The sequence below is a fragment of the Microtus ochrogaster genome, linkage group LG4 (genome assembly GCF_000317375.1).
Source record: "Microtus ochrogaster isolate Prairie Vole_2 linkage group LG4, MicOch1.0, whole genome shotgun sequence".
In the NCBI taxonomy this organism is placed as follows: Eukaryota; Metazoa; Chordata; class Mammalia; order Rodentia; family Cricetidae; genus Microtus; species Microtus ochrogaster.
Window position 1 is genome coordinate 57,336,022 of NC_022030.1, and position 12,302 is coordinate 57,348,323.

The following is a 12,302-nucleotide window of genomic DNA, read 5'->3' on the forward strand; positions in this document are numbered from 1 at the left end:
ATATATATATATATATATGCATGCAACAATAATTAAAGAAACAAAGAGGCCATGAATTTGAAGGAGGGGTATTTGGGAAGGCTTGGAGGGAGGAAAGGGAAGGAATAATGTCGTGATTCTATTATAATCTCAAAAATAATAGAATAAAGCGAGCTAGCATTCACAAACTGCTAAGATGCCGTAAAGCCTACAGAGGGCTGTATAATGAGTATCACACTTCATTTTTCACTTTGCACAAAGAAGGAGGATCAAAATTAAAACCTCTGTGTGTGTGTGTGTGTGTGTGTGTGTGTATGTGCGCGCGCGCACGTGCATGCGCCCAGGTGAATATGTATCTGTGTGGAGGATAGAGGTCAATCTCATGTGCCATCCATGCTGTCCACCTTATTTCTGAGACAGGGTCTCTCACTGGTCAGCACCTTGTCCGTTCAGCCAGGCTAGCTGGCTAGAAGGCCCCAGGAATTCTTCCATTTCTGCCTCCCAAGAACTGGGGCTATAACAAGTGACATCATGCTGGGCTCCCCACCCCTATCTCCCTTTCCTTTGCCCATGTTGTGAGGATCGAATTTGGGTCCTCCTGCTTAAAAGGCACTACCAATTTAGTGCCTCCTCAGCTGGGGCTGCCATTTCTAAAAGCCCCCACTTACCAGGGGACTCTGTCTGTCTCGGAATAGGAGGAAAAGAGGGACACAAGCGTTACCAGTGAGGCTGACAGAGATGTTTTCAGGGCCTTGCTGCGGGAGTGACTATCCTTTCTGGGAACAGTGGTGAAGGGCCTAGGGGTCCTGCAGGGATGGGGTAAACCTGCTCTGGGGGTATCTAAGATGACTCGGACTGGCTCATGCCTCATAATCAGAGTGTGTTTCTTGTTGGTGTACCTGCAGGAGAAACCTCCCACAGCCCCGCAGGCCTCACTCACTCCCTTGCCTCCAGGTTTCTTGAGGACTTGCATGAGAGTTAAAGGGCTCTAAAGGAACCACAAACCTAGGCCATCAGCCCTGCTGAGTTAGTTGCCAAAACCTGCTTCAGGTAGGCGCAGGGACTGGAGTGGAAAAACAAATGGCGCCTGTGTGAGGTTTCACCTTAAATCGTAGACAAAGGTCCTTTGCCTCTCTCCTGTCTCCCCCAAGGAGAAGTAGCACTTAGACTTTCTGATTTTAACCAGGACTTCCTTAGAGCAACAGACCTGCCCCGGGCTTAGCCTCCCCCCCTGCATTTGCCCAGCCCTCTCTCTGAGGCTGTCTGCACTCCCCGGTTCAGGTTCATTCACTTCCTGCTCTCCTTGTGAGAACTCCCATGCTCCCCTGTGCAGCTGCTCCACAGCTGGGGGCCCCCCAGTCACCTCCTGCCCACCCCCAGTCACTTCCCCGCTGATGGGGGCTTAGGGAGAGAGTGGAAGGTGCTACATCAATATAAGACATTTCCTCCCTTGTCTCCTCAGCTGTGGGGCTCAGCTGTGCGTCCTCCGGCACCTACAAAATCAAGCACCTGCTTTCCAGATGTTGTACCCAGTGTCCAGCAAAGCCGTCAGTCCCACAGAATGGAGACAGGTATTGAATTGGGAAACAAAGTGCAGTGGAATTATGGGCCTGACAAAGGTTGGTGGGGCTGGGGCATCATTCTTTCCAGCCTTCCATCTTCAGGAGGCCCATAACCAAACAATGAAATTCTTTGTTTTAACATTTTCTAGTGGAAGAACCCCCCCCCCCCCCCCGACTTTCTAAGGGCTCATTGTCAGCGGCTTTTCTTTTTGAGCAGTGTATTTCTTTCTAGGCTGACGAGAGCCAGGCACACACCTGCAAAGCTCGTATATAATCATCGCTCTTCCCTTCCCCCCCAGGTCGATTATTAGGACAGGAGGAAGTGCGGGTGACCTAGAATGAACACTGTCCTTATGGTCACATGATTTCAAATCCAGGTCTGTAGCGGCTATGGCTTGTCTGAACCTTGGTATCTCAATGCTGTCCTCTTTAAAACTAGAGAGAGAAAGCCTGGTCTGGGAGAGTTTTGGAGACTAAACCTAATAATACGTGTGTGTACCTAGTGTTGCTGCCGCCTCAGAGGTCCCAGGCAAGTCACAGCTACGGCTGCAATTCATTCAGACAACACCAACCAACAGCAATAGCAATGACAACAGGTCACGATCGGCACTGAGCATGGCAGTCTGCTTCTGCTAGGAGCCAGCTCATATAAACGTTGATACAGTGAACCAGCTCCTGCTTTTATTTGTATGTTTGCTATTATTTTTATTACTACTACTACTATTATTTTTTTTAAAGAAAATTTGACTGTGTAACCTAGGTTAGCCTTGATTCTCTTGTTTAGTCTCACTAGTGCAGGGATTATAGGCATGCGTTCTAACACCTGACTTCAGGACTTTTTCTTTCCATCCCTTCTTCTCCCCTCCCTCCCTCTCTCCCTTCTTCTTTCCTTCCTTCCTTTCTTCTTTCCTTCCTCCTCTGTGATATTGGGGTTTAAATTAGGGATTTTTATATTCTAGGCAAGTGTTCTATAATCAGTTACATTCTTAACCCCCTCTTCACTTAACTGCTTTAAATCCATTTTTTTAATTAAAATAGAAATTCATCACTTTCCCCTTCTTTCTTTCTCCTTCCAACCACTCCCATGTCTTTCCACTCTCAAACTGATAGCCTCTTTTTCTTTGACTGTCATGGTTACATTCATATATGCATATATGTGTATGTACAACTATATAAATACAACCCGCTGACTCTGCTTTTGTTATTTGTGTGCATACGGTTTCAAGGCTGAAACCTTTTTGTATTGGACAATCAATTAGGGGTCTCACACTAGGGAGAAGCCAATTCTCTCCCCGTAGTCATTAGCTGTGTATAGTTCTTCATCCAGAGATGGACCCTGGGCAAAGTTCTTCTTCCATGTTAGCATGGCTATGGCTACAGCCACAGTTCCAGTCTTGTGTATGTTGTCATTTCTAGGAAAGGTTCTTTTAAAACAGACTTTTTCTTTTTTTTTTTTTAAAGTTTTAAATGGGGCCCCACTAAGTTGCACAGGCTAGCCTTTCTGTAGCCCAGGCATGTCTAGAATTTATAATTATTTTGCTTCAGTCACCCACGTTTTATGGATTATAGGTTGCACCACTATGTTTGGTTTGAAAATCTTTAGAGGTTTTAAAGGCACACTTGTGGCCTACTTGTTTTTAGAATTGTCTGGGAACAGTGGTAAAACTTCAGAATTCTGTTCCCAGGCACACTTATTGAACCAGGATATGTTAACTGGACCAGAAAATCAACACTTTATCAAAATCTTAAAGCAAATGTTTACCTTGTATTGGTGAGGTTCAAGAAAGGGTGTCACCTGGCTGTTGTTGAAGGTGCTTATTGGTTCCTGGCCGCTCAGTCCTGAAATAATCACACAGAAGCTATATTATTTAAATCACTACTTGGCCCATTAGCTCTAGCTTCTTATTGGCTAACTCTTACATATTAATTTAACTCATTTCTGTTAATCTGTGTATCGTCACGTCTGTCTCTGGCGGGACTACATGGCTTCTCTCTGACTCTGCCTCCTTTTCCCCAGCATTCTGTTTAGTTTTCCCCACCTATCTCTGTTCTTCTATAGCTCTGCTATAGGCCCAAAGCAGTTCCTTTATTAACCAATGGTATTCACAGCATACAGAGGGGAATCCCACATCACCTGGTACTTCCTGTATACAGAGCAGAAGCTTTGCCCTGTGTCTCTTTGTCCTTCCATGGACAAAGCCTTACTGGAAGCAGAGGGACACAGAAGATCAGCATTTGAAATAAACTCAAGGGTCATTCCACCCGTCTTTTACTAGCTATAAGATTTCTTTTAATGAAAATTTACAGAGTGAATTTGTGCTTTGGAGATAGGAAAGAAAAGCAAAACTAAAGAAGAACCAGGATCAGGAAGACAGGTTTGGCCACAGCCTGGGGCCCTGGTTGTGCCTATGGGAGGCTGGTGTGAGAAGAGATCAAATGCCAGCTGTGGTGGGGAGGCAGGGAGAGGGCTGGGCTTCAGAGTCTCTGAGTTGTAGACGGAAACCGAGAGATATAGATCATCATCCCAGTGGTTCTGAATGGCGAGACAGTGGGGACCACTTCTGAGAACAGAAGTCAAAAGAAACATGGAGATGGGGGGAAAATGGTGTGGAGTAGGAGGAAGATCTAGGCTATGTTAATCATTGCATTAATGAATGGATTTCTGAAGCCTCTCTGGATATACAACCCTGGATATAAGAGGGGGAAGCAAGAGCCCTTGTCAAGGGATGTAGGCTGTGTGGGACTCATATGGGACATTTCTGATGTGGCTGACATTCTGATTTCATACCTTGCAAATGCTGTAATTAGGAAACGCCTTTCTGACTGCGGCGGAGCCCAGTTATATAAAGTGGGAGAAGCGTCCAGCAGGTTGCCTGCATAGAGAAGAGCCCCATGACTGTGGAAATTCCCTCTGGGGAGTCTAAGCACCAGAGACTAGGGGGAGCCCTGTTAAGAGTTGGTTTTGGTGCTCCAGGGTCACCATTGCCTTGGCACCTAAGTTTTGGAGCTCAGCAACAATTCGTCACAGTTTAATCAACGCACTGAAACTCATGAAGCCCAGAAAAAGATCCTAAAGTTCTTCTGTAGAACTTACTTAGAACTTTGATCTGTAGCTTGCTTGGGTCAGGTCACGTGAGGAGAAAACCAGCCAGATTTGCTGAAGGACAGTTCCAGGATCAGCGATTGTTTTGGTTATTTTGTTTTATTTATTTATTTTTTTTACATTTGAAAATATAGCAATTCTTGAAGATAAAACACAGGTTTCAGGTTCTGGGCGAGATGGAGGAGGCACACTTTCCCTCCTCCACTGTGGGCAAAGCCTGGATGGGGGAATGTATGGACAGTTATTCAACTTGAAAGCAAGTAGTAGCAGGAAGACTAGGAGGGCTCAATTCACTTTTCCCCCAAATCTTTCTGGACCTTGGTGCAGCCCTGAACCAGGGCAGTGAGATGTAGACAGAGGACCAGGAGAAGCATTCCAATTATATCTTGGGTGGGAAAAAAAGTCTATATATAACATTCAGAAAGAATGGGGGAAGTCCTACAAATATCTCTTCTGTTTTAGATTTTATTCATGTGTGTGTGTGTGTGTGTGTGTGTGTGTGTGTGTGTGTGTGTTGGTGTGTGTGTGTCCCAAATCATCTGATGGTCGTGAAGTGATGAGAGCCTTTAAAAACTGAAAACCCAGAAGAAAACCTCTCCCTACTGGGGTGGGAGGAGCTGCGGTTCCAGGCAGGGGTGGGGTGGGCGGGAGTGGTGAGGGATTGGACCCCTAAGGTATTTTGTTCTCTTTTCTCGTTTTCCTGCTTGTTGGTTTGGGCTTGAGCACAGCTGTGGGAAATGAGTAGTAATATAGGGGAGCTGTAGCCCCAGCTTTCCAGCGGGAAGACTAGGAAGGTGTGCCCAGGAAACAAGAAAACATTCCTGAGATGGTGGAGAGGGAGGGGCTTTCGAGAATGACTTTTTAAAGTGGTTTATGATCAGCTCGACTGCACCCAGGAGGTGAGCTTGTGTGGATTTTAATTTTATTCATTTTTAGATGTATTCATGTTTTGCTTGCACATACGTGTATGCAGTGCCAGTATGTGGACGCCAGAAGAGGGCATTGTATCCTCTGGCCCTGGAGTTACAGACAGAAATCGTGGGTAATGGATGCCAAACCAGGGTCCTCTGCCAGAGCAGCTGATGCTCTTAACTGTGAATCCATCTCTCAGCCCCCAAGATGTACTACTTTTCCCTTTTTATTATGACGAGCAGACAGTAGGTTTGCTGACCCCAGCATCGCCACAAATACATGTCATGTATGTGCTATACAAGCATGATAGCTAAGACAGCAGTAGCGTTGGGATTTTTTCAGTCCATTGTGATCTGTGGAGCTGCCATTGTCTCTGTGGCCGTTGAACTCAATAGCCTCTGCATCACATGGCTTCATATCACCTCCAATGAGCTTTGCATAACGTGTTCATTGATGCGCTTGGATTCGGCATTGCTGTCTTATTCTCTGTTTCCTGCTAGTTTCTTCTACTCTTTTGTTTTTCTCTTTCTCCTTGCGTGCTCTTACTGGAACTTTCTGTCCGGTGCATTCTACTTGTGCCCATTGCATTTTTGCTGTAACTATTTGTAAGGGGGTTGATTAATGGTTACTCTGAAAATTACTATACATTTGTATACATATCTCAATGTGTATACACACTGACATGCATGTATACATACTTTGGTTCAATCTTTCACACTTTCAAGTGGAATGTGGGGATTTGTTACATCTTCACACAATGAACCCCCCAAGCAATGGCTTTTGCCACTAAATACAGTTTTGAAAAGGACATAACAGAAGAAGCGTCTCTGATAGTCATTCAAACATCTGTCCTCTCCCTTCACGCCTAACCTCTCAGTTTTCCTCCTAGCATCATGTCTTCTCTGTCTCAAGGTTTTCTTGTGATGGACTTTAAGGCTAGTTCTTCTCACCAAAAAGAATCCTTTGAACTTTCCTTTGTCTAGAAAAGTGTTCTTCATTTCTGGTCTTGTATTTCCACTGGCTACAGAATTCAGTATATAAAGAATTTGCTTTCAGCACGTAAAAAAAGAGTTGTTTAGGTTTCTTTTGTCTTTTTTCTCCTTAAATTTTGATAAGCAACCCATGACCCCCACGTCGTTAGGACCACTGATGCACAGAAACCTCTTCTCTCTTGCTGCTACCCAGAAGTTCCCACCCTTAGCTTTTAGCATTTGCCTAGGACGACTCGGGAGTTGATTAGTTTGGATTTCTCTAGATCGAGGTTTACCAAGCACGGAAATAGAAAACATGAGAAAAAGTAACACAAGCCTCACTCAGCTGAACTATAACAATGAACAAAAAACTGGAAATCTAGGAAAGAAAAACCAACAGTAGAATGAAGATGCCATAAAAAATTCCAATACAAATCTGGATCTGAAATGGATAAGGAGAGAAAAGCTATCCATGAAAAAGAGACAGATGACAGAAATGCATGGGTTGTTGGGGTGTGCTGGACAGTTTTATGTCAACTTGGCACAAGACAAAGCCATCTGGAATGAGAGAACCTCAATTAAGAAATGTTTCCATAAGATAGTGTTGTAGGCAAGCCTATAAGACATTTTCTTAATTAACGATTGAAGGCGGAGGGCCCAGTCCATTGTGGTTGCTGCCATCTCTGGGCCAGTGGTCCTGGGTTCTATTAGAAAGAAGGCTGAGCAAGCCATGGAGAACAAGCCAGTAAGCAGCACCGCTCCATGGCCTCTATATGAGCTCCTGACTGTTCCTGCCCTGTTCGAGTTTCTGTCCTGACTTTCTTCAATGATGAACAGTGACATGCAAATGTAAGCCAAAGAAACCCTTTCCTTCTCAACTTGCTTTTTTGGTCATGGTGTTTGATCACAGCAATAGAGACCCTCACTAAGACATGCGGTATCCAAAGGAAAGGGTATGCAAAATTTCCCATTCTGATAAAGACTGAAACCTACAGATATAAGAAGCTTGTAGCCCCAAAGGGAAGGGTCACTTAATGTCTTCACTTAACACGTATTTGCTCAGTACATATTTTTCCTAGTCAGAGAAGAGCAATAACATGCAGATAAACAAGTAAGGAGAGTATGAAACAGTAAACAATGTGGCAGCAGTGAGGGCAGGGATGGCAGGCAGAGCGGCAGATGTGAGAGGAAGGAATGTATCACAGGAAACATGTCTGGCTGGGTGATGTGTGAACAGAGTCCTGAAGGAGGTGAAGCCAGGATCTGGACAGAAATCCAAGACACCACAGTTCAGGGACATGGAGGTGGAGAGGCCCTGAGGTAGGGTCTTGCCTAGCAGATTTGATCTTAACAAGGGTCAGAGTGGGACAGGGACAAGCAGGGTCTAGGTAGGAGAAGGCTCAGACACAGACTCTATGAAGACGCACCTCAGAAAAGGAGGGCAGGATTTTAGAGGAACGGTCAGAAGTGAAGAGGTACCATGTGACAAACTACCCAGGAAGCAGTCAGCCTTGCTGGAGCTGACCAGCTTTGGAGGAAGCATGGGGAACAGTGCTGAGTGAGTTAGAAGGGCCAAGTGAGGCAGGGGGATAGCCTCTGTGAAAAGGCTGCAATAGGGAAGCGTGAATCCCTGCAGGAACCACCCGAAACAGAGAGGTAGCAGAGAGAAAGTATGGATTCCTCTCTCCTGTGATTTAAATGCCTTCCACCGGCCAAATCTAATCACATTCAAGCTGTGGATTTTGTCTTCAAAGAGCAGTCACCAAGCAGGGCAGAAGGACAAAGGAGAATATGGGGGCTGGAGAGCTGACCAGACAGACTGTCTATCCCTGAGAACCAGAGGGAGAACGGTGACCTGCTCTGGAGAGGAAGAACAAGTAGCTTGTAGGTGGGGGTGCTTTGATTTAAACTAGCAAGCCAGCCTACCCAACTGGAAGGTCATAGTCTCGCTTCCAGCGAAAGGAAGGGCTAGAAAGGAAGTTTCTCCTGGCAAAGAGTCTGACCTGGTTTATGGAACACATTGGCCAAGGGCAGGCTCAACAGACCAGATTCCTTTCCTACCTCAACTTCCCATGTGGCCGCAAACACTAAATTGCAGTGTTGGCTTCTGCCGCTCTATTTTCCGTTTCCCTCCAGTTCTCATTAGGCGTGCCTTGCTTTTCCTGCCGAGATTACTTTCCTATACATGGTTCTTTGAAACAAATAGGATTCTGCTTTAGTTCAGACCTAGTCTTCAATTTTGATAAATTTCAGCCTGAAGTAAGACCACTTGAAATGATGAGATTTTAGAGACAATAAGGAATTCTTCTCCAAGCCAGAATCAGAGGGGATGCCTTGCAGATATCCCTCTCCATGTAGGGAGAAGTTAGCTTCTTGAATGTTCCATTTCCCAGCTACAGTTTTGCCTGGTGTTTCTTTCAAAATCTGGCATCTCCCCAAGGCGGTGCTGTAGATTAAGGCAGGACATCCTTGGTAGCTGGCTACTGGGCTCTCCAGAGAGACGCTGGAAGGTCTCATGGGAGTCATGGCCTTCAGACCTCATCTAGGGGCTGTCAACACACCATGGGAGCCCCTGGTAATCTGCCTCTCTCTGCGTCTCCTGCTCAGAAAGCTGGAATGGTAGTGGAGGTAAGGAAGTCCTGGCAATGATGAAGTTTGCACGGAATGGTTGTAGGGAAGGATTGAATTGATGCCAGGAAAGGAGGGGGCAGAAAACAGGAAGAGATGGAGCAGAAGACTATGACTTCTATCTCAAGGAGAAAAGCAAATGTAGCATTCTTGTAGAGAGATGTGGAAAATGGTATTTATAGGTAGCAGGTGAGAATTCTTAGGTTCTGTTAAGGTAGTTTGTCTGTCCACACAGTTATATTTAAGGAGGCAACTTTCCTTTAAATTTTTAACCATTTGAAAAATTAAATTGTATTTACCCTTTCAGTGTTCGTGTGTTTAGAAAGCCCTTCCCCCACTCCAGCAATTCCACGTGAGGCCTGGGATATGTGAGAGTAGAGATTATCTTCTCGGGTTCAGTGAGTTGAGCCAATGTATGCCAAAGGAAGGTGTAAACATTTCCCTGTTACTTATTCTCGCAGCTTATTATAAGGGAAGACACATATGTGGATTTGAGGTGGAGATGGTAGATCTTAAATCTGTTTCTCACTCAGCCATGAGTTCCTCAGATGATGGGTTGGGACTCTGTTATTATTTGGAAGTGAAGTCTCCCTCAACAAGGCTCTCGTGGTAAAGGCTTGGTTCCTAGCTACTGGTGCTGCTCAGAGACGCTTTGGTCATAAGAATGCTAATCTCATCAGTGATGGATGGGGTCATAGCTGAGAAGGCTGTTACAGAGATGGGCATATGTGGAGAAGTCCCTAGAGGGACCTCTGGAGGGCTTACTTTGACTCTGTCTTCATCTCTCTGCTTCTTGTCTGCCGTAAGGTTCCCCCACAGGCTTCCCGCTGTGACATCGCCACATAAGAGACCAGAAGCATTGGAATCAAAAGACCATGAGCAGCAACCTCCAAAACTGTGATCCAAAATAAATCGGTTCTTCTTTTAGATTTTTCAGCTATTCTGTTATAGTAACTGAAAGTTCACCAAGCTTGGTCTCAGCTTCAACTTCAGAGTGATCAAGTGCAGAAAATGAGTTCCGAGTCTGTTTATGCCTAATTAGCCCCAACACGCAGCTTCAGAAGCCAAAGTTGAAATTTCCATTTCAGTTTAGCCAGCACAATCTTTGCTGTGTTCTATGAAAACCTCTAAACTTCAGGTTCTTCAGTTGTAAGGTGGGGTAGATGCTATCCTATTGGACAGTTGTCAGGGGTAAGCAAGGGTCATTAATAAATGTTAATAAAACAAGAATATGTGACAGCCATGCAGGGCCTCTTTAAGGATGGAGAGGAAATCATGGGGAACACAGTAGTTACTGTGTTCTCTTACTTCATCTCCTTTCCAATATTAATTGCAGCTATACCACATAGTATATCATTTGTGCCATAAATATTTCATATCTACCTAAGTGAAGTAAAGGACTCCTAAAAACCTCAAAACGATTATTACTTAAAATTTAATTTTAATTCCTAATATTATGTATTATTATCCAGATAGTGTTCAAATCTGTCTCATAGATTTTCCTTGTTTCATCAGAATTTGAGCTACGTCTACACATTAGCATTAATTATGGAGATAATTTCTTTCTCTTAATTTTAAAATTTGAAATATTATATACTCACAAATCTTACTATCTATCTATCTATTGATCTATCTTATGAGATGCTGTAGGAGTTTGAATAAGAATGTTCTGTTCCTCATGATCTCTGGATTTGCCAACTTGGTCCCCAGTTGGTGGAGCTATTTGGAGATGTTCAGGAGGTGTGACTTTGTTGGAGGTGGTCTTAAGTTTAAAAGACGAGCTCCACTTCCAGTTCACTCTTTCTGTCTTGTGCTTGTGGTTTAACAGATGAACCCTCAGCTTGCTGATCCAGCTGCCAAGCCTGCCTGATGCCACACTTCCCCACTCTGATGGTGATGGACTCTCATCCCACAGGAACCGTAAGCCCAAATAAACTTTCTTCTGTAAGTTGCCTTGATCATGGTGTTTCATTACAGTAATAGAAAAGTGACTGATAAAAGTGCTAAATGCCCCTCAGCCGAAGAATGGGTAAGAAAAATGTGGTACATTTACATAACGGAGTACTACACAGCAGAAAAAAACGGCATCTTGAAATTTGCAGGCAAATGGTTAGAGCTAAAAAAATCATTTTGAGTGAGGTAACCCAGGCCCAGAAAGACAATTATCACATGTACTCACTCATAATGGGCTTTAAAACATAAAGCAAAGAAAGCCAGCCCACAAATCACAATCCCAGAGAACCTAGACAACAATGAGGACCCTAAGAGAAACATACATGGATCTAATCTACTTTGGAAGTAGAAAAAGACACGATCTCCTGAGTAAATTGGGAGCATGGGGACTTTGGGAGAGGACTGGAGGGGAGAGGAAGGGAGCAGAGAAAAATGTATAGCTCAATAAAAATAATTTAAAAATGGTGCTTTGCACCTATTACCCAATTTCCCATTATCAAAGCCAGGAAATTAATACAGACATAAGACAATGAATTAGACTGTGGACCTCGTTCAGATTTGACTGCACTGGCATGCACTTATCTTTCTATGTCTCTGTGTTTAATTCTATGGCATTGTATCATGTGTGTAGTTTATAGGACCTCCGGCCTGGACCACATACAGAACTATTTCACAACAATGGAATTCTCTCCTAATGCCACACCCTCCATTCTCTTCCCAACCCCTAAAAACCACTGATCTGTTCCATATCTCTACAGTTTTATTTTTAGAAGATGTTGTATAAACAGAATCATAAAATATAGAGTCTGTTGATGTCTCTGTATTTCAAATTACATTTTAAGGAATTCTTTACATGGTAGAGAATTCGTAGCTAATCATTTTGGAAGAACAAATTCCAACCTACCAAACAGACGGTCATGTGTGTGGGTGTCCATTCATTCAAGACATACTTATTGAAGATCTGGGATGTGTTCATAGCACAGTGGTAGATATGAAAATAATTGTTTTCTTGTGACTGTGGCTGTGTTATGTGTCTGGTTTGGTTGTCAGAGTAGTGGCTACAAGTCATAAAAGCATTAGTTCTCTCAGGAAGGGGATGTTAGGCTTGGCCTGGGTTTCAGTCCATGCTCCCTGTTCTTCTCATGTCTGGGATCTTCCGACTCCACCCACGTAATCAGTCTGTCTCAGTGTATT